We start from the raw sequence: 21,886 nt of genomic DNA, 5'->3' as shown, positions 1-21,886 counted from the left end.
AATGCAATATACAGTTAGGCGTTAAATCGATAAACAACGATAATTGTGTTTGAATATCAATATGAAGTACACATGCATGTCTTTTGTGGAGATCGAGTGTGGTTGTTTAGATATATATATAAATGACATAAATCTATGTGTTATTGTGTGCGACGAGTTGAAGAAAGGTTTACACGGCGAGGCTTTCCGAGACGTGTCGGATAAATGTAAGTACACACTGGTATTAACATGGTATTCTATTTATCCGATAATATCTTTAATATACATGATTATCATGAGACAAATACATTATTAATTTAGGGTTTAATTATTGAGTCAATAAATAAACGTGAGCAGCAAATCAATTTAGTATAAACAACACGCTTGCCTTAATGACAACGATAACCCAATATTTATAACAATTACAATTATGTATGATAAACACACAATCCGAAATACGTTTTTGCATTCGTTAGATGCTTTAAACAAATAAATAACTGTTAAAAACATCCAGAGAATTTAACTTAAAAGTGTTTGTTGTGACAAATAAATTACGTCACACAACATACGTCATAAATTGCGCAATCAGTTGCATGCAAAATAAAAGTACGTTAAGCCGGTTTGAGAAATGTTTATATAGAGGAGCAAAATAGTATGATATAAACAATAACAAACGGCAGAGCGGGGACGGACTTCTCAAAATAGCATTAATTGAAATAGTTTCATGTATATTAAAATATCTGTGATATCTTTGGATACCATCATCAAATACACAGAAAAAACAAAATACAATGTAAGTATCACGTGTACTTGAATTTGTCCGACGAGTTGAAGAAAGGTTTACACGGCGAGGCTTGCCGTGAGCAACACATCATTAGCAGCATAAAGTGCGTAACAAATAAACAAAATAATCAAACATAATAATAATTTAACGTAGTCCATTTAAATATCTATTGCAACTGACACCGTTTTGTAGCGAAATTTGATGACTCAATTTCAGCTTTAACAAGAGTTATAAAAATACTTTATTAAGTATAAACGTCACGCTTATCTAAATGACATCGTTAATCCAATGTTTGTAACAATAAGTTGACTACTTTAATCCAAAGTTTATAACAAATACCTTGAAACGATATGCACTTCCACCTTTATTAATCCATGTCTTTATCGAAACTTAGTTCAAACAACACAATTGTATTGTATTTCTATCTATGTTTACATTTATGCATGATGAACACACAATCCGAAATACGTTTTGCATTCGTTCGATGCTTTAAACAAATAGTTTACATATAAAAAACACAACGTCCGCGACATGTCCTTAAATTCCAGAGAGTGTAAATAAAACTGTTGTGTTTCGTCACCGAAATGGCGTCACACAATGTACTGCGTAGTACATTTCGTAATGTAAAATCAAAGCGCTGATTGCATTGCAAAATGAATTCAACACTATCTTGAACGCAAAGCTATAATGATGTTTCAATAAAATACACAGAATTTTGTAGACACAGAAAAAGGCTTAATGCTAGTCGATAGTGTTTAAGATGGGGATGTCCGACACACTGCAGTTGTTTGCTCTTTTCACGTTTTTAATATTATAGTCATGGGAATTGAAGTTCTACTTTTTAAGGTAGCTAATCGAACGGCATAAAAAAAAAACATGTCTGCGAGTATTATGGTTACTATCATGTGATATGTATATTAATTTTTTGCGAGAACTTTGGTTACCATCATTAAATGCACAAAAAGAAAAAGGTTTTCAATTTTATTTCATCTCCCCACTCATTCCATCCCGCGAAACCCTTAAGGTGTCGCAACTCTAGTAAGAACCGCCTCTTAAAACAAAATGCAGGCACTTAAATACATATTGAAAATAAATAAAGAAAATAATTGTTTAATGTACTAAAGGCATTAAATAAATGTTTTACTAAAATTAAAAGGAATGAAACAATTATATTAAATTATATTAATTTTTGTTATACAATGATAAACTTTGGGTTCAGGGGCTGACCTTTGGCTGAAAAATAGACAACACTGTGCGCTGACCTGTGATTTAAACTGATATGATATCAACTGTTATTTGCTTTTTATTTACCAAGTTTGATAAGTTTAAAAACACAAAATTCCCATTTGATGCTAGGAACTTTTCCTTAATCCGGCAGAAAGAAGACTGATACACTATATGAGCCTCATTTTGGTGAAATGGGACTCAATGTATGTGCAGTCTGCACAGGCTAATCAGGGTTGACACTTTAATAGGACTTAATGTATGTGCAGTCTGCACAGGCTAATCAGGGATGACACTTTAAGCACATACATTGAAACCCGTATCCCAGAGCACCCCTCAAATACTACCTGTTTTTTGTTGTTTCTGCTGCTGCTGCCGTAGACAGAGAAAGAGCGAGTCCCGACGCCAAATTTGTCAACCAAAAGCCGTGAATTCCAGACAATAACGGTTGTTAAATGGCCTAAATTGCTCGCAGACTGTTCTTCTCGTGTAAGGTTCGCATTATTTAAAAGCAACATATCGAGGTCAGTCACATTATTCGACGGATCACTATCAGCTATCTGTTGGATCAGATCGTTTCCGTTCGAGCGACTCGTCCCGAACAATTTGTCGTTTCCCACCATCAATTTATTGCTAAGCCCCATCCACGCTGGAATGGAAGTCTAAAATACCAAGGATCCGCTGTTGGAAGTGTTGATGAAGCAAACATGGGAAAATATCTTGATAGGAAGCGTGTAAGGCTGACACAAGAGGATTTCGTGCTGAATTTCTGAAGAGTTGTAGTATTTTTGCAAAAGGGGGTCGGGATTGTACAATAATGTTTGTCTTGTTGGCTCATAATGTTTGCTGAAAAGGCAATGGAAAGCAAACTAAACCCAAATTGTATTTAGTGACAAATGAATATTAAAACAAACTTACTTTACCTTTTTTAATCACAAACATTGCGTCTTTAATTGATATTCAGCATATTGCAATTAATTTTTCACCAATTTTAACTCAGAATAGCGTTGAATCAATGAGTTACTTTCACCAACTTTACATTGAAATTTTGTTGTTTAAAACCGCGAAGAATACACGGCAAAGTACAGTTTGTAGCAAGGTAAAATGCTTATCTAAACAAAAAACAAAAACAGGCATAACTTAAGCAAATTAAAGTGTGAGACTGTACTCCTTAAAAAGTGCAACTATACAACAAAATGTGAGAATCAACAACTTTAAAATTCATGTAATACTATATAATTTTTAATGTGATACTCTTTAAATATGTCATTATAAAACTTAAAACATGATACTGTACACCTTTATATGTATAAAACTAAGAATGTGAGACTGAACAACATCAAAAGTAAAACAATACAACTGTATGACATATCATCAGAAACAATAGATGTGAGTTAAATACTGTAAGTGTATGTGTACTTGATCAAACACGTTTTGTATATGAGTTAGACAGAAATACAAAAAACGATGGACATCTATGGTGAGAGAAACCTACGCCACTCTATCTGGCTACCAGGGCCATTATACTAGTAATTATAGCATTTTCTGATTAAATTAATTCGCTGTATTGATATTTGTTGATTTCTCGAATATATAGCCAAGTTTTTGTAGGACATACTTAAGACTTAAAGTTTCACTTCTGAAGGCAATAAAGTGCAATTGTTTTGCAAACATCCCGGCCATATTTTAAATAATAATCATGTCCAATTTTATGTGAAATATGTTTAGAACACCAACAACTTCAAAATATTAATAACACTTAGTGAAATTTGCAAATCAAGCCAATTATTCTCATAAAAGACTATTAAATGTGCTAGAACAGGGGCTAGCTCTGTGCAGAGTTTATTGTACATGAAACAATATTTGAAATTAGGACAATTTAGGAAAAATCCTGCTGCTTTGATTTAAATTGGGATTGTTTTATCGTTTACAAATATTTAAACATTGAGAACAAGAGCTACCAACATTAATTGCATTAAGGTTCAACTTATAGAGCCGAATAAGGAAATGAACTCAATGTTTCAACCTATTTAAACAAATATTGAATAGAGAATTTTAGCCAGTAATTATGGGAAATATAGACGTTTTGAGATTACGAATGGGACTGAAATATCAGCCCCAATTTTCAAAATACATAAAACAGTAAGGTCTCACCTGAAGCTCAACAAGCTGAGATGACACGCTGGCCTCACTGATATTGTTAAGGATTGAGTTTGAGTTCTGATTAACTTCGGTTGAGCGTCGAATGGCGCACTGGATCATACAACAAAAATGCTGTCATATTTCAAGGCCTTCTTTAGCCTCGAATCAATACGATGCCCTTTGGGCTCGGAGTTTCAAGTTCTCGTAACAAAACGCACGTGTTCGCTTTTAGCAGAGTGTTTTCAATATTTCGCGGATTTCGCGCCAGAAGAACACACCCCATTGATGTATCGTGTTCTGTATGTTCACAACCTAGTCATTACTGCCTTTGTCAGCATTAGCGTCAAAAGCGCATTCTCTTAGGACACTTTTTCCCCTGAAAGGACAAACCGTGAAAGTCCGCACAGCTACTGTTGCCCGCACTATCAACATCAAAAGTATTCCCCTTGGCAAGGTAACACTGTTGAATTTATGGCTTGAATTGTTTCTTGATTTTCTCAAATTCTTTGCTGAATTTCTGTTCTTCCCATAAAAAAATGGAACACTTTATTTAACTGGTCATTCTTCGTGATGTCCAACATCGAGAACTAACTGTTAGCGTTACCAAAACTACTGCTATAACTCCTGGTGTCATTAGCACTCGTCCCACTCAGGCACTCCAGCTAAACAAAACTACTCAGATGCAAGTGTGGGAAACTCGACACGGACATAATTTCCTGCAGAACGGCATTGTTAAACACTGCTGACCCTTTGAGGCCGGAGGTCTAGGGGAGTAGCTTGGGGTCAGGAGAGAAGAAGGGTCGCCCTGGACTGGAGCTCCTGCAGGCCGGACTGGAGCTGTTGCTGGGCTAAATACATATCAATGCTGGTGCTCTCCTAAAAACAACAATAGCACAGTGGGTGATATGAACTTGTTACAAATGTTTATATTACATTCTTTAAAAAATTCTGCTTCTTGGTTGGATGTTAAGGCACAGTGGGTGATATGAATTTATAACAGATGTTTATATTACATTATTTAAAAACTCTGCTTCTTGGATGTAAAGGTTTTCAAGAGCAAAACGTCTATCTCATGAATGTCTAATCTGGCATTTTATTGGTTCATTGACGTTAATAGCATGAACGTTAATACAATTAAACTATTGTGTATTAAGACATAACACGTGTTGGCTAAAGCTTTACTAACCTGTAAATTCATAATTATTATCCTTACTTAACTTTTAGAGATGTAATTTCATAAGCCAATACGCAGCTCATCAATATTAGGATGTGTAGCATGTAAAATACACATAAGCAAATCAGGGAGGACACTTTGGATTATAATAAAGAAGATACTTCTTTCCAGCAAAACCACATTAAAGAGCAAATTGATGTCCCTCATTAGCCTGTACTGACTGCACAGGCTAATATGTGACAACAATTTAAGCACATGCATTAAGCCCCATTTCCCCACAGCATAGTTTATTTATCTTTATAGCAAGATTTTTTTCTAATTGTACTCATTATAATATTAATCTCTTTACTTTTATAATGCCTTTACAGATGTTTTACTGTTAATATATTTTTCAATAAATGGGAGGAAACAATTAAATATTAATGTCTTTGCAAAGTTGCAAAAAACACACACCTAATATTTTACCATGCCTTTACAGATATTTGATTGTTAAAATCTGTTAAAATTCACACTAGAAAACAGTTCCAAAGTAAATCAACATGTAATAAAGTTGTTAGACATATTTAAACAAACAACTTAAAGGGCTACAACTCACTGCTGATACAGATCTTCAATTCTCTCCCTTCTTAGTGTCATTGATTAAACAGCAACTTAAAGGCAAACCCCACTGCTGGTGCAGATTTTTAATTATCTTCGTTGTCAGTGTCAGCTAAAATAATTAAAAAGCAACTTAAGAGGAAGAACTCACTGCTGGTGCAGATCTACAGTTATCTCCCTTGTTAGTGACAGCTAAAATGATGTAATATACAGATATGGATAGGCCGCGTCCCCGCACATTGCTGGACTTTGATACGGCTGAGCCTTTTATTAAACAGTCTTCCGCTGTGCTCAGCAATTGCTGTTACATTAAGGGGACCAATATGAAATATTTTGGCCCAGTCAGTATTTTGAACTTGTACATGTAAGTTAGTAATACACCAGCATTTTTTGCAAAAAAAGCGTCTGCACCACACAAATAAGGAAAATTTGCATCATAATAAATACTATTGGGAAAACTCCTAGCACAAAATCTTCAAATTGAGAATTATGGGTCTTTTTAATTGCACGGAATTTAATTGTAAAAACCCATCAACAAATTATTTGTGGCAATGTTAATTGTCAGCGCTCATTTTATTATTCAACTTGCAAATACAGAAGTGTCTATTATGAGTGCTTTAAAAATAGGGAAATAAATGGCTTTTCATATACACCTGGGAGTAAAATTATGTTACAGACTACTTGCCCTTAATTTCAGTTGCAAACTATTTTTAATTGTGAAAATTTGAGTAACGAAATTCTGAAATTCGTGAAAAAATGCCATTCCTTAAGAAGGAAAAATAGCCCTGAGTCCTGGCCCCTTTCTGACAGACTATTATTTCAAAAAAGGCCGTGACAGATAAAATAAAGCAAAATATTAATCACTAATTCAAGTTGGAGACTGGAATGTTACCTCCCTGATACTGGATAATGATTTATATTTGTTGGCACCTCCAGATTATAAAAAATACTTGTTCATGGACACGTAAATTTGTGGATTCCTGATTTTGTAATAACAGGAATTAGCCCCAGGTTATTTTGTTATGTGTTTGAGTTTATTTCGTGGATTAGTAAACCCACCAAATGAACATTAATTAATTTCCAACAAATAATAATGAATTTAGAGTTTTTTTCAATATTTTTTTAGTAAAGTGTTTGAAAAGCTTTATTGTATTTATTTTTTAATTTTGATATACAATTGTTCATTTAGAAAAATAATTTTAAATCTTTTTTAGAGAGGTGTATTCCTTAGTTTAATTACGATAAAAACATAAATTGCTCAATACAGGTGAAAACCAATAACTAAACCACGCCGGGACCGACGACAAAAGTTCGACCCATCTGGAATTTGATTGATCTGATTTCAAATAGATGTATGTTTACTAACATAACTTTGCAATAATTTGATGAAATAGTAAGAACATAAAATATATACGTCATATTTTCAAGTCATCAATATTTTAAAATAGTTAAATATACAATCAAAAAATTATCATATGTAAGGAATAACGCTAAGAATCAAAGCAATCATAAGCATTTTATACACATCACCAAAAAATTAAACAGCACATTATGTATTAATTCATTTTTGTTGTTTTTTTAAGAATGACATGATGTAAAGATACAAAATAATTTGTTTCTTCAAGATGACATAGAACATGTTGCGATGCAGCCGTTCGAGCCATTATATTACAGCATCAAAGAAAAACGCAGATTGTATGCAAAATGTCGTATTTTACTCGAATCAATTAAACATTGATTGGATGACATGTTTGAAATTATAACATGCTTATAATCAAGTAACAGCTTTGTGCGACCCTTGCCGCTTAAAAGCAAAACGAACAAATGAACGTGTGAAAATTGAAATGTTCATGAATATATAGCAATACAAACGTGCTTTGATGCAAGGCGACTTTGAGCCATCGGGTTTCGATTGTATATTACAATTTAAAAAAAATTGCCATTCTGCTAATCTGTGAACAAGTCCAAATTCACCAATAGGTACTATCAATTCATTTGTTAATTGTATTTTTGAATTGTTTTCATTCTTTCTTTATTTATATGAATTAAGCTTCCATAATTTAATAAGAATAAGTGTTTTACTTTGAATACCCATTTACAGTAATTTATAGATATATTGAGATTTCATATCTTTGAGAAAAGGAATATCACGAGAATTAAATTTTAGCACTGTAATTTCCATCATCCATTGCTTACATAACTATCGCTTAACAATTATTGTGAATTTTAATGTATATGAACGTCATTCTCTCATTAACCAAATTTTAATCATATTGTTTGTATACCATATTTCTTCTCATCCAAATGTAAAAATACCACCCTTAAAAAGACTGAAAACCTGGGCTTAATAAATGTGTATAGTGGTGCCCCACAGTAACCTAGCTGTGCAGTCCTAACAGGCTAACAAGAGATGACACTTTCCACCAATACTTGATTTTTGTTTTGAAGAAAGTCCCTTTAAAAAAAAAATCATCACAATAAGAAAGTATCCTCTATGATAAGTCTGTGTGTGTAATACACAGGCTAATGTGTGTATGACACTTTGAATGCATTAAGCACTCCTTTCCCAGAACGAGGCTCATCTTGTTAAACTCTGTGACAGACTGTAGGTGAAATTGCTTTGAGCCTCCTTTTGAGAAAACAGTAATTTATTATTAATATTGCGTAAAGTGTCTTCCCAGATGAGCCCAAACAGCCACACAGGCTACTCCGCTAGACGGAATTACGTTTAGAAGAGACTTCCTATATTAAAAAAATTCCATAAATGCATGGATGACATTAATGAAACTACATACTGTTCTTTTCCACCTCATCTTTTTTTTGCATTCTAAATAAACAGGAAATACACATGCATACATTTTCCTTGCCAAGTTATGGGTCTGTTCAACAGACCCAAACCCAAAGCGTTTATTAAAAAAAATAATATCCTCAGGATAATTATATCTCAATCATATTTCGATAAGATCTAAATAAGAGATGTGTTTGTCAGAAACAGAATGCCCCCTATTGCGCCGCTTTAAAATTAAAATGCAATCCCCAGCCATGGAAAGGCCGCGTCCCCCGACATCACTGGACTGTTATACAGCCAGCCTTTCACCAGACAGTTGTCTTCTTTGCTGTGCAGTAGCTGTAACGTTGAGCGAACCAATATGGAATATGCAAACTGCACAGGCTAATCTAGGACACTTTACACACATGCATTAAGTCCTGTTTTCCCATGCAACCTTACATTGTTGCCATTGCAAGCATGAAAACTAACTCTAAAACTTTTATTACACTGTTCTGGGAATGAGGCCGGGGTCCTTCTTATTGAGAACAAATGCATTCCATGGAATCATAGTTATAAGCTTTATTAAATATCTCACAACTTTATAAAACCTCAAGGCCTTATGAGGATGACAGAAATTCTCGGGGTGTTGTGTAACTGAGGTTCCTGTATGATAAGTTGGAAAGCATTGAGCTGAAGAAGAGTTTGAGTTATTGATCCTCAAGTAAAACAAGTCCTGCTGTAAACATGATATACACAATAAAAGACGCCATTTTATGTTTTGTTAAATCATATCATTCTTGTCAATTTCATCTTGTCAAAATTCCCCCTATTAATGCATGTGCTCAAATTCTTATCCCATATAAGTCTGCGCAGTCTGCACACACTAATAGGGATAACACTTTCCTCTTCAAAGGTTTTTTTCGTTGAAAGGAAGTGTCCTTTTTACAAAAATCCAGTCTAGTCGTAAAGTGTCCTACCTGATAAGCTTATGTGGACTTGACATGCTTATCTGAGACGACAACAATTAATATTATTGATGAGCCGCATATTGGCTTATAAAATAACATCTTTGAAAGTTGAGTGAAAATGATAATTTTGAATTCACAGATTAGTATAACATTAGCCAACAATGTTTTAATACAAAATGGTTTAAGTATGCCCCCTTTCAAAGAAAAGGGGGCATATAGTGATCTGACTGTCCGTCTGTCTGTCTGTCCGTCTTTCCGTCACACTTTGCATTTAGGTTTCGAAAAATGCTCATAACTTCTATGTCCCTTGAGATATAACCTTCATATTTGGTATGCATGTGTATATGTACAAGGCCTTTCCATACGCACACAAATTTTTACCCCTGTGATCTTGACCTTGAACTTAGGGTCCGTGTTTAGGTTTCAAAATCTGCGTTTAGGTTTCAAAAAAAACTCATAACTTCTATGTCCCTTGAGATATAACATTCTTAATACACAGGTTACATTGTAAACCATTATTATTTCAGGGACATTATTTTGGTTGATTTTAAGGGTTCACTGATCCACAAATTTATCACACACAGAAAAGTAACTGACACAAATTCATCATTTATTTTTCTGAACTGAGAAATCCACAAAATAAACTAATGTGTCCGTAAAAGTCTTTTTGACCACGAAATTTCGGATGAATATATATATATATATATATATATATATATATATATATATATATATATATATATATATATATATATATATATATATATATATATATATATATATATGAGTTTACACTATACAAACAAGTAAAAAGGGTATTTTATCTTAAGTAAATTCATACTTTTCTTTTCCACCTCATCTTTTTTGCATTCTTAATACATAGGGAATACATAAGCAGGTCTTTTCCTTTTATGGGTATGTGAAACGGACCCATACGCAAAGCGTTTTTCTTTCTTTAAAAAGGGCTGTTTTGTAAAACATGCATGCCCCCAATATGGGCTGTCAGTTGTAGTGGCAGCAATGGTGTTTATATGTTTTTTGTCACTGTGACCTTGACCTTTGACTTAGTGACCTGAAAATCAATAGGGGTCATCTGCCAGTCATGATCAATGTACCTATGAAGTTTCATGATCCTAGGCCTTAGCGTTCTTTAGTTATCATCAGGACACTATCTGGTGGACGGACAGAAGGACCGACATGTGCAAAACAATATACCCCCTCTTCTTCAAATGGGGGGCATAATAAGTACCTTATGATTAATATGTCTCAATTATATTTCAATAAGATCTAAAAAAAGTATATTTCTAGCGTAATATGATTTTATTCTTTAAATTTAAGTTTAAGAAATATTTATATTAAATTTGTTTTTCTGAAATCAATGGACTTTTCGCACACAAAAAATAAAAATCCCAAAATTGCATTTTTTCCCAAATTGGCCATGAAAAGCCCTGATAATTAAAAACGTCTTTGTTACCTTCTGTGTATTCAGGTCATCCTTGTCCACCACATCCTTGGCATCCTTGTCCCGACTCAGCAGCGACTGGAGCAGCAAAATAGCTTGATGTTTTTCTTGTATGTATATTTAGGATTCACACAACTTTATATAAATGTAATGAAAATCAATAACAAATGCTCAACAGCATAAAATGTGGCAAATTAATAAATCTCACATCAAGTGTTACCTTTCTGTAAACATTGCGTAAAATTCCAATATATGCGCCTCCAAAGATTACTTAAACAATATTTTATATAAAAAATATTCATCCATATACATTTCTTACATGGCATAGTGTTTATAGAAATGAAAGTCTAAAAATAGCCTTAGTTGCTATGTACATGTGCATCTATGTACAAATATTGAATTTTCAGTTGAAATGCTTTGTTTTTTTCATGAAAAGTTTACAAGAACTTAATTTTAGGACCATATGGCACAAACATTATGACAACATAACATAATATGCATAAGATCTAATGTTCAAACAAAAACCCTCACAGTGTGTAATTAGATAACAATATGTTCACATAAATTATTTGTATCTTTAACTACACACTTAATGTTGTATTGTAACATCACACACTACTATGTTCGTATGCTAAACAACACATTGTCATTGAAATATTAATCACTTATTACAACAACTAATACATACATGTACACACTATTCCACTCTGAACACCACGATGTTGTCTCTCCCCCCCTGTCCCACAATGATGGATGATGTGGTGCTGCTGTAGCAGACTGACATTGGTAGCCTCACTCCATCCCTCTGTGTATACAGAGTTGCCAGCTTACTCTGCCCCTCCCAGCCCACCTGTTGTACAGTGTCGGACCAGCGTCCACAGACCAGCACCTGGCCTGCAGGGGTCACATGTAGACCACATGGGCGCACTAGTGCTGGGTCTGTGTATGTAGCCAGGAGTGTGCCATCCCTGGCCAGGGTGAGAAGCTTGTTGTGCGGCCAGTAGCCTGTGATGTACAGCCTGTCTCCTGTGGGACTCACAGCACACTTCTTTACTGCAAAACAGAGTAACATCAAGATATTGAATTACTGTCAATGTTAAATAATCTTATTAAACATACTGCAGTGATATTGTATTACGCATATGTTGCTATAAAGAGGCCTTTACACATCTAAAATATATGCATACATTTCAATGATTCAATAGTTAAGCGTGACAATAAACTTCAGTAGCAGAGCTATTGTGTTAACGTTTGACATGTTTAAAAGCGACTGGTGAGTTAGATATGAATTGAAGCAAAACAATTACGTAGATGGAAACAATAATACATACAGAAAAAATTGCACAGTTCAATCAACATGTTTATACCATGTTACTATGTGCAGCATGAATAGATTTCCCACACATGTATACATGTGATAAATATGTACTGAAATTAGTGAAATCGACCGTAGCAGACATAATTCATGTGCCGTGTTACAACGTTATTTGTGTTTTTCAAGTGTTTATAACAAGAAAAATAATATTCAAAACAACAGTTATTGACACTTTTCTAGCTAGTTAGTTACAAAACCAATTTTAACAACAAAATGTTTAAATGAACATACTACTATAATTACAATGAAATTAATACATACATTTGAACACTTCATAAAAGAATACAACCACAAGAGTACCTGTGTTATATGGTGTTATGAAATTATTCAATTTATCAAACATATTGTACATGTACAATCATTTAAAAACCACAAAATTATGACTTGGTCAGAAAGTGTCTCTCTCCCAGGAACTCAGTTTCTATTTATAGACATGTCATGTAGTGACAGTCAAAATACTTCATTACTCATATTTATAAATCAATATTTCTGAATCTTGTTTTGGCTACAATGTACTGTAGTATTCAAGGGCACATATGAATTATAGAACAAATATTTTATAATACATCAGCGGGTTTTCTGCTATGACATCTGAATTTTATTTTATTTTCATCTCACAAAGTATATAACTATAATTTATATGATTTAAAAAAACACAAGATAAAGGCCTTATGGGTCATTATTTGTTGATAAAAAAAAAAAAATCCCAATTCGGTTCATTAAGTCGATAAAAATTTCCAAATTCGTCATTGTATGGATTTAAAACAAGAGCACAGCATAACAGGTGCCAACGCTCGGCTGCAAAAGCTTGTCAGATTTTTTTTTTAGAGGTCACAGTGACCTTGACCTTTGACCTAGTGACCCAACATTTGGTGTGGCATGTAGAACTCATCAAGGTTCATCTACATATGCAGCGATTTTCCTTGTCCAATTGGGAAAAGTACCCGTACCGGTCCAATTGGGAAAAATCAAGTCGTGAAAACCTCAAAATTGGGAAAAATCGAGTCGTGAAAACCTCAAATTGGGAAATTGGTGTATTTGATTTTTTGCTCCCAAATACTTTAAAATTGATAACCAAGTGTTTTCAAGCTGTCAATATTATATAAACCTAGGTTCAAGCTATAGAGCTGCAAAGGGAAACTAACTAAATGTTGCTTAAAAAAAAAAAAAAAAAATGTTTGTTTTTTTTTTTTTTTTTTTTTTTACCTTAAATTGGGAATTTAAGGACAGCAATTGGGAAATTTTTATTTTTTTCGTAATTGGGAAAGTGCCGTTTACCAGTACTTTATAAAGAAGGAGGAAAATCGCTGATATGAAGTTTTAAAGTTGTAGGTAACAGCACTTTGATTTTAGAGCCTATATTAAAGTTTATATTAAAGGTCACAGTGACCTTTGACCTAGTGACCCAAAAATGGGTGTGGCATGTAGAAATCATCAAGGTGCATGTACATTTGAAGTTTCAAAGTTGTAGGTGGAAGCACTTTGATTTAAGAGCAAATGTTAAGGTTTATGTTGAAGTTTTATATTAGAGGTCACAGTGACCTTGACCTTTGACCTAGTGACCCCAAAATGGGTGTGGCGTGTAGAACTCATCAAGATGCATCTACATATGAAGTTTCAAAGTTATAGGTGGAAGCACTTTGATTTTAGAGCCTATGTTAAAGTTTTATATAAGAGGTCACAATGAACTTGACCTTTGACCTAGTGACCCAAAAATGGGTGTGGCGTGTAGAACTCATCAAGGTGCATCTACGTATGAAGTTTCAAAGTTGTAGGTGGAAGCACTTTGATTTTAGAGCCAATGTTAAAGTTTTAGCACGACGCCTACGAAGGACGATGAGTTTGTTATGACAATACCTCGGGTTTTCTCTAAAAACAACCGAGCTAATAACAAAATTTGACTAGACTCCTTTTCCCACAATGGCTAGACAAATCCCTGTACATAATACAAATGTTATCAGGATGGATTCACCATGATTCTTACCTGTATATTTTAATGACCTATCTTCATAGAGTCTGCAGATCAGTTTGCCACTCAGTGTGTATTTGTACAGTTCTTGACCAGAGGTGACAAAAAGGTCTCCTTGGTGATGGCCAATACCTCTACATTTATGTTGTAACTGAAACTTCCTGCCAGAAACAAGCTTTCCCTGGTTGACAGTGATAAACTGGACCTCATGTATGTTGCCATTATTCACAGCCACTGCAACCTCACTGGGTGTGATCAAACAAATGTCAAATGGCCTAGCATTCACATCCCAGTGACTCACCACCTGGTACTGCTGGTTCAGCAGCTTGACTTTATTATTATTGATGTCTGCAACCAGGACCTGCCCATCTGGGAGAGCACATATAGCTAGGATCCAGCATGTGTTTGAATCACTTGTTATTCTCACATTGTGCTCAGACTTCCCCTGGACCTTAAACACCTTGCCTGACTTTCCAAGCAGAGTCAATGCCTGCTGTATGATATGTTTACATTTTATGCTGGCTATAAGACAGAGCTCCTTATTATCTCCAATTTTCTGAACGATTTCAAGTAATTGTAACAAGTCACTGTGAAGACTGGTGCATTTATGGATAGAACTTGTAACTGACCCTTTAATGCTTATAACTTCATCTTTCATCTCATTTAGTTCCTTCAAAGTAATATTGTCAAATTCATTCAAGATAGAAAGAACACTCCTACACATGTCATCTTTTAAATATTGCTCAATTTTTCCCGATGTGCCCACACAATTATAACCACACTTATCCAAATTAGTGTTTACATTGCCACGCATTTGTTCGATCATATCTGCCCTATGTTCCTTGTATGTTTTCTGCAATGACTCAACGCTGGCCTCCTGACTGATCTGAAGGCTTTTGATTTCACCCAGAACAGTTTCGAGCTCAACTGACAGTCCCTGTAGGTCTGTGGGCTGCGTGTTTGTCAGCTCATTAATTGGAGTCACTTTACTGCACTGGCTGAAGTGACCAAATAATACAATGTCATGAACATACCTAGGAATAAGTAAGCGATATTATGTAATACTTCAAACAAGTATACAGTTTAAAATAAAACAAATATGAAAAAAGAACTCTTTTCTTAGGCTTAATATGAGAGTATACAGATTTGCCCTTTTTGCCTGTCCTTCCATCCGCGTGACTTTTCAGTCGTATTTAACTCAACATGTATTCCTGCAACTTAACGAGTACAGTAAACAGGCATGTGAACTTGTGCACCTCTTTATTTTGATTCTGTTTTTTTCATTATGATTGTAGAAATAATTTAATCATTATAAAAAAAATGAATTTTAAAATGTGTGTCTAGTGAACATTAAACAGTATTGCTACTAGATGACTGACACTTTGCATAAATAGTTATCATAGTGTAATTTTGAGGACCTGCAAATTTTGGTATGCCTTTTTTCAACATACCCAGAGTTATGGCCACTGTTTAGTAAATAAATCACATATAAAATTGTGTTGTGATTTACTCAAAGAGTACAGCTGATAGTGGGATGAAATATTCTAAAAGTATTACCCACCATGTGAAATTTCTTTTAACATAGAAGAGTTATGTCCATTTAACCAATCATATTTCTTTCAATAGTAAGAACACATTTTTAGTTGTTTACATTGTTTTCACTTTTAATATTGCAAACCTTGACCACACTATCCATTAAACACATGCAAGAAAAGATCATTGATGCTCTCCCACCCCACACAAAGCAGGCATGACTTATAATTAATATCTATTCTCAAACATTTTAAAATAAGCCAGCAATGAAAATCAATATAGTGTTCACAAACACCTGTCATAAGTGGATTCAAATTAAATGACTAAAAGATTTAATAATGGCAGTACTGTAATATATAGAGAGAATATTATGTGAGTTTTGGATAAAGATCAAGTTTATCATGCAAGGCATAGAACCATGGTAGCACAAGACTTGGCGAGTGCTACCATGGTTTGAGTCGAGCATGATAAACTTGATCTTTATCAAAAACACACATAAAATTCTTTGTATCCTATTATGTCCTCCCTTTTTCCATTAATAATAATAAAATATCGCATTTTTTACTATTTTATCTTCCTGTAGTTGACAAAAACATATTCTCCAATTTAAAAACAAGATGCGTTTGTGAAACACAATGTCCCCCTATATGACGTTTGACCTTGAAGGATGACCTTGACCCTTCACCGCTCAAAATGTGCAGCTCCATGAGATACACATGCATTTCAAATATAAAATTGCTAGCTTCAATATTGCAGAAGTGACATTACATGAACAATTTTGACCCATATATTTGACCTAGGATGACCTTGACCTTTCACCACTCAATATTGCAAAAGCATTAATAAAATAAGCGATTTGGGCCACATATATTTGACCTCTGACCTTGAAGGATGACCTTGACCTTTCACCACTCAAAATGCTTAATTTATAAGATGTTTAAAAAAAAAATTGGGGGGTGGGGGTGGGGGGTAGGGGGGGTAGGCGGAGTGAGAGGGGGGTAAAATGTGGTGTGTGGTAATTTATTAATGTTTTTTTTTATTTATTTAAAAAAAATCCCGTAAATCAATTTATTAAAAAGTGTTGGCCTAATCCATATGCTTGAACTTTGAAATGTTATTTCTAGCAAACACAAATTAAAGCTCAGGAACAAATTGCACATATGAATGATGAAATGATTTGGAAATACTTATATAACTAACAAATTAAAATGGATGATGGTAATTGCATACTGGTAATACAATGCAATAATTTATACTGCAATAATTTATACTGATATAAATTATCAAAAATAAGATACATGTACCTGTGATTCAGCTCAACACATTTAGAGCAGCACAGCTGACTGTGGTCCGCGCAGTACGTTGTCAACTGTTCATCCTTGTGTATGGTACATGCTAAAAGATAATTCTCTATCTTCTTAGAAAGTGGCCACTTCATTATTTTATCCTTTCCATAAGGAGATTTTTTATAAAACCACCTACCATGCTGTCTGTGGGAGTTTATACATGTTCTGCAGAAGTATTTAAGACATTTTTTACAGTAAAAATCTGCATCTACTTCTACAGACCGCTCTGTCTCGCAGATTGTACAACAATAATATTTAACCACATCAGAATTTTTAGAAATTCCAGATGTTGCCATTTTGATAATTCACTTTTAACAAACAAGATTTTACAATCTAATATCAATTGAAATATTTATGTCCAAGCCTATGTAAAGACTTAATATCCCAGAAAACACACACACAATTATTATTAAACACAGGCAAGTAATAAGAAATTTCGAACTGAACAGCAACCAAGTTAACTGTCAACTGGCGCTATTATGATAGGAGTAAACAGTGTAACTATGTATACTGTCACCTGACTATTGGGTTACAAATGCGTGTATTGATTACTTTAAACTGCACAAAACAAGCTTTGTGAATAAAAACTTGAAACCAGAGTCTTTAACACACCACATTTTTAATTGTTTTAATAAATAACATGTTATGAACATGTTGTTATAAGTTTAATACAGTAGCTAGGTTCTAACATCAACCAATTTTATTACAATATATCAGATCCTTTTCCTTAAACAGTATTTTAAACTGATAGTTTATACTTGGTCATAAAAATGCAATTGCGCTCATTGGCTAGTGTGAATATAGACCAGTTCATTGTTATTGTTTTGATTCTTAATTTTAGCGCATGCGCAATCCACTGGTAGGCAAAAGCATGGGATACAGTAACGCAAAACAAATACATTTCACTTATATAGCGCAAAAATTATTATAAAAATATTCTATTGCACTTCACAAACACTGCACATTGGTTATCCGTGAAATAGATTGAACATATTAGTTTTAAGTCTTGATCTAAAACAGCCCTCATTGTCAATGAATTTTAAGTGGCTTGGTCGATTGTTCCACCACTACAACAGCTAAAGATCTATCCGCCATCTTAGTTTGCATCCTGGGAATAACAAGATTACAGTCACTTTGTGATCGAAGTCTATACCGACTGTTTGCTGGGACAAACATTTCTTGCAAGTAACCAGGAGCATAACCATGGACAACATGAAAGACCATAACCAGGACTTTTTACATGATTCTAGCTTTTACTGGTAGCCAGTGGAGTTGTTTCAAGAGTTTAGCACTTGGTTGATCAAATGACGCATTCAGGACCACTCTTGCGGCATGATTTTGAGTCCACTGAAGCTTTTGAATTTGGTAAGCTGGTAGATCGGTGAATTAACCATTGCAAAAGTCAATATGGGAGTGTACAAGACCATGCACTAACATCTCTGCTGACTTCTGTGTCAAATGCCTGCGTATAGCTTTTAAATTACGCAATTGCATTTGGGCAATTTGGCACTTCTTGGTGATGTGAAGGTCAAAGTTAAGAGTGTTGGTCATTGTAACACCAAGATCTCTCACACGGTCTACTAACTTAACAATGCATCCTCCAACACTCACAATTGATATGGACATTTTAGATAAGTGTTGCCTTGTTCCGTATAAAATGATTTCTGTATATGATTGGTTCATTTTTAGCTTGAAAGTTGTCATCCAGTTTATAATATCATTGAGACACTTATCAAGTTGTTGTATAACGTATGCTTCATTTTCATGATTTTCAAAACATATGGATAACGACACTTGTTAAGTAAATAAATTGATAAGAAGCTCTGAAAAAACAACACCTAAATAATATTTCAAAAATATAATATTTAGTGTAAAAAGAATTTATTAATACATTTATTTGCATCTTAAAACAACGCGCCATTTGTATCAAAGTAAAGATTTCTTAAGACTGAGTCAGACGGACTATTTGCCACAACAAAGAGCTCTATGCATAAGCCGTATTATTTTTTGCATAAAAGCTTTAATAAATTACCATAATAATACATTTAATTATAAAATAATAATTATCAATTGCATGAGTACGCTAGTGTGATAAAAATGAGTGATAGAATGTGTAAGGGGTGCATTGAAAATAGCGTACTTCAAAGCCCTATCATAAGCAAAGTGCATGACGGTAACATGTAATTTTAATTTTGATGGGTTTTGTACAGAGAATGACACTTTTGAGGAATATATAACATACAGCTGAAAAACACAACTTTACATGATGCGAATTGAACTGTGTATTCACGTATATTGAAAACTGGTTACTAGTGAGTATGCGTGACACATATCTAACATTTTAACACACATATATCTATATACATATTTTTTTATATTTTTTTTTAAACATTATTTACACCCGTTGGTGTCAAACATAATTTCTTGTTTTTATGATGTCGTTCATCCATTGCCGTAACATTAAATCATCATACGGAATCATTCCGAATGAAGTAGTTTTAATTATTAATAATTAACCCACTAAATACGTTAAATGTTTTCTACGTAAATTATATAATTATTGAATACTTTTTTTTTATTAAACGGGCTAATATCTTTACAGTGTAAAATTTCTGATAATCCATATTGGACATGACTTTTAATTTGTACAATATGTAACACATCTAATTTAAGCAACTGTTAAGTATTTTGGCAGTAAATTATTTAACCAAATGACTGCTTAATACTTCCAGAAAGAGAAGGCATGGTGGTATCCTCAACTGTGTTGAATGACCGGACTGTCATCTGCCACCCAGTGTGGTATATGACACCATATTGTTAGTGAAGTCTGGACAATATCTGATCAAAACTGGATAATCGGTTTGTGCAGAACAAAGGGGCAATTAAACACCGGAATACAACTTACACGATTTTAAGATTGATGCAAACAATGAAATGAAAAATATTGCATTTAATTTAATTAAATGTTTATTTAATGTGTCAACGTGTTAGTTTTCCAAGACAAATACCATTTTGGTTAATTTTTATATGTTGTATAATTGGAATTGATCTATTTATTGCTTGTTTTTAATCTATGTTTCAGTAAAATGGAACAAATAGTTGGCATGTTGAAAAATAAAATCTACATAAAATCGTTTAAATAAAAACGATCACGCTCTATTTCTTCCCATTGAGTGTGTCTTTCTTTTGTCTACCAATGTAGACGTCACCCGTAAACTGATCTATTGCAATATGAAAAAGCAAAAGCGTTAGTGATACAACTTCTGTTGTAAACACATGTATGTATTTAATTGACAACAAATGTGTTGGATGCATTAATAATTAGTTGTGGATAGGTCATTCAGTTAGCTACTGAGGAAGGTGTGACCTTAATATTTTGTTAAACAATCAACATACCTGAAAGTTTTTTACAAATATGTCCAACTGTTTTTTTTTTATACTTTAATTACATGTTTATGGTTCCACTGCTTGGGTCATTTAAAATATGGTACAGACAATAACTACCACTTAATAAACATCTTGCAGCAGACAATTACTTACTACAAACATTCATTGTTGTAGTTGGGTTGAATGCAAAGTCTCTTAAATCTGTATACATTCTTTTGATGTGAATGCCAACTAAAATTGGCTAAATGGTGAGTGGCAATTGTCAAATTAGATAAAGTCCCAATCTTTAAGGAAACTTTATCTAGGCAGGACGAAGGTCAGTACAGGTCCAGTGTCTGGCCTTAGCACCATTTCAGCTGCTTACTCAGGTTAAACATATGTACATCATCTATACATGCAAGTAAATATCAGTAACAACATTTGGTTGCATAACAGTTATGCAAACTCTAGTACACAATCAACAATACATGATATAAAACATGTATGCCCTTTCACAAGTGAAAATAATAATGCCCCTTCACAAGTGAAAATAATAAAGTTTTATTAATACTAAATGTTGCTGTAACCTTGACCTGTAATTGATCTGTAACTCTCAACATTGCTGGGGTTCATATTTTCTTCAGCCTTACTAATATACTAATTTATATGATCCTACCCTTTAGTGTTTTCTAGAAAGTGTTTTCATGCTTCAACAGTGCTCCAGCTAGCAATAAATAGAGGAAAGCTGCGCCCCTCTAAAATTTGCCCACTTAAAAAGCGCCCCTCTATTTTTCTGTCAAATGCCCTTTTAATCTCTAAATTCCTCCTTTCAGGCCGTATTAATCGCCAGAAACATCGACATGAATACACAGATAACACCCTTACATGACTGCCTGGGGTGTATTAAGTCAACACATTGTGAACAAACAAGCCCCAAGGGCATGGTTTGTTATCAGATCACCTATTAGCCTTTTGTTGCAGACGATAGTAACAGGCTGTGAAAGATTACAGTATCTCGGAGGTCATGCTTGGTTAGGCACAATCACACTGAATGAAATCAAACTCAGCAAATCACACTGAATGAAATCAAACTCAGCACTATTGATTTTTTAAAACTTCTGAATTCTTTGGCTATAATTTTTTGTTTGCAAAAATAGTGATTTTTAATTCAAAATACCTATTAACACTTGAAAATTA

At 33.8% G+C, this 21,886-nt stretch overlaps 1 long non-coding RNA gene across 3 annotated transcripts; it reads right to left on the bottom strand.

Annotated features, from left to right (window-relative positions):
- Positions 1-1,807: 1,807 nt before the first annotated feature.
- Positions 1,808-11,181, bottom strand: LOC127876028 (uncharacterized). Of its 3 annotated transcripts, none has more exons than XR_008047607.1 (3): positions 11,113-11,181; positions 4,142-5,005; positions 1,808-2,833 (listed from the first exon to the last, which is right to left on the bottom strand). It is a non-coding gene; the product is annotated as an uncharacterized LOC127876028 (long non-coding RNA). The 3 variants fall into 3 exon arrangements; XR_008047608.1 differs by lacking the exon at positions 11,113-11,181 and adding an exon at positions 6,052-6,191; XR_008047606.1 differs by lacking the exon at positions 11,113-11,181 and adding an exon at positions 5,899-6,006.
- Between the last annotated feature and the right edge of the window lie 10,705 nt (positions 11,182-21,886).

This window comes from Dreissena polymorpha, chromosome 1, assembly GCF_020536995.1.
Source record: "Dreissena polymorpha isolate Duluth1 chromosome 1, UMN_Dpol_1.0, whole genome shotgun sequence".
NCBI lineage: Eukaryota > Metazoa > Mollusca > Bivalvia > Myida > Dreissenidae > Dreissena > Dreissena polymorpha.
Note: the sequence above shows the minus strand (reverse complement) of the source record. Positions and strands in the feature narration are given on the sequence as shown.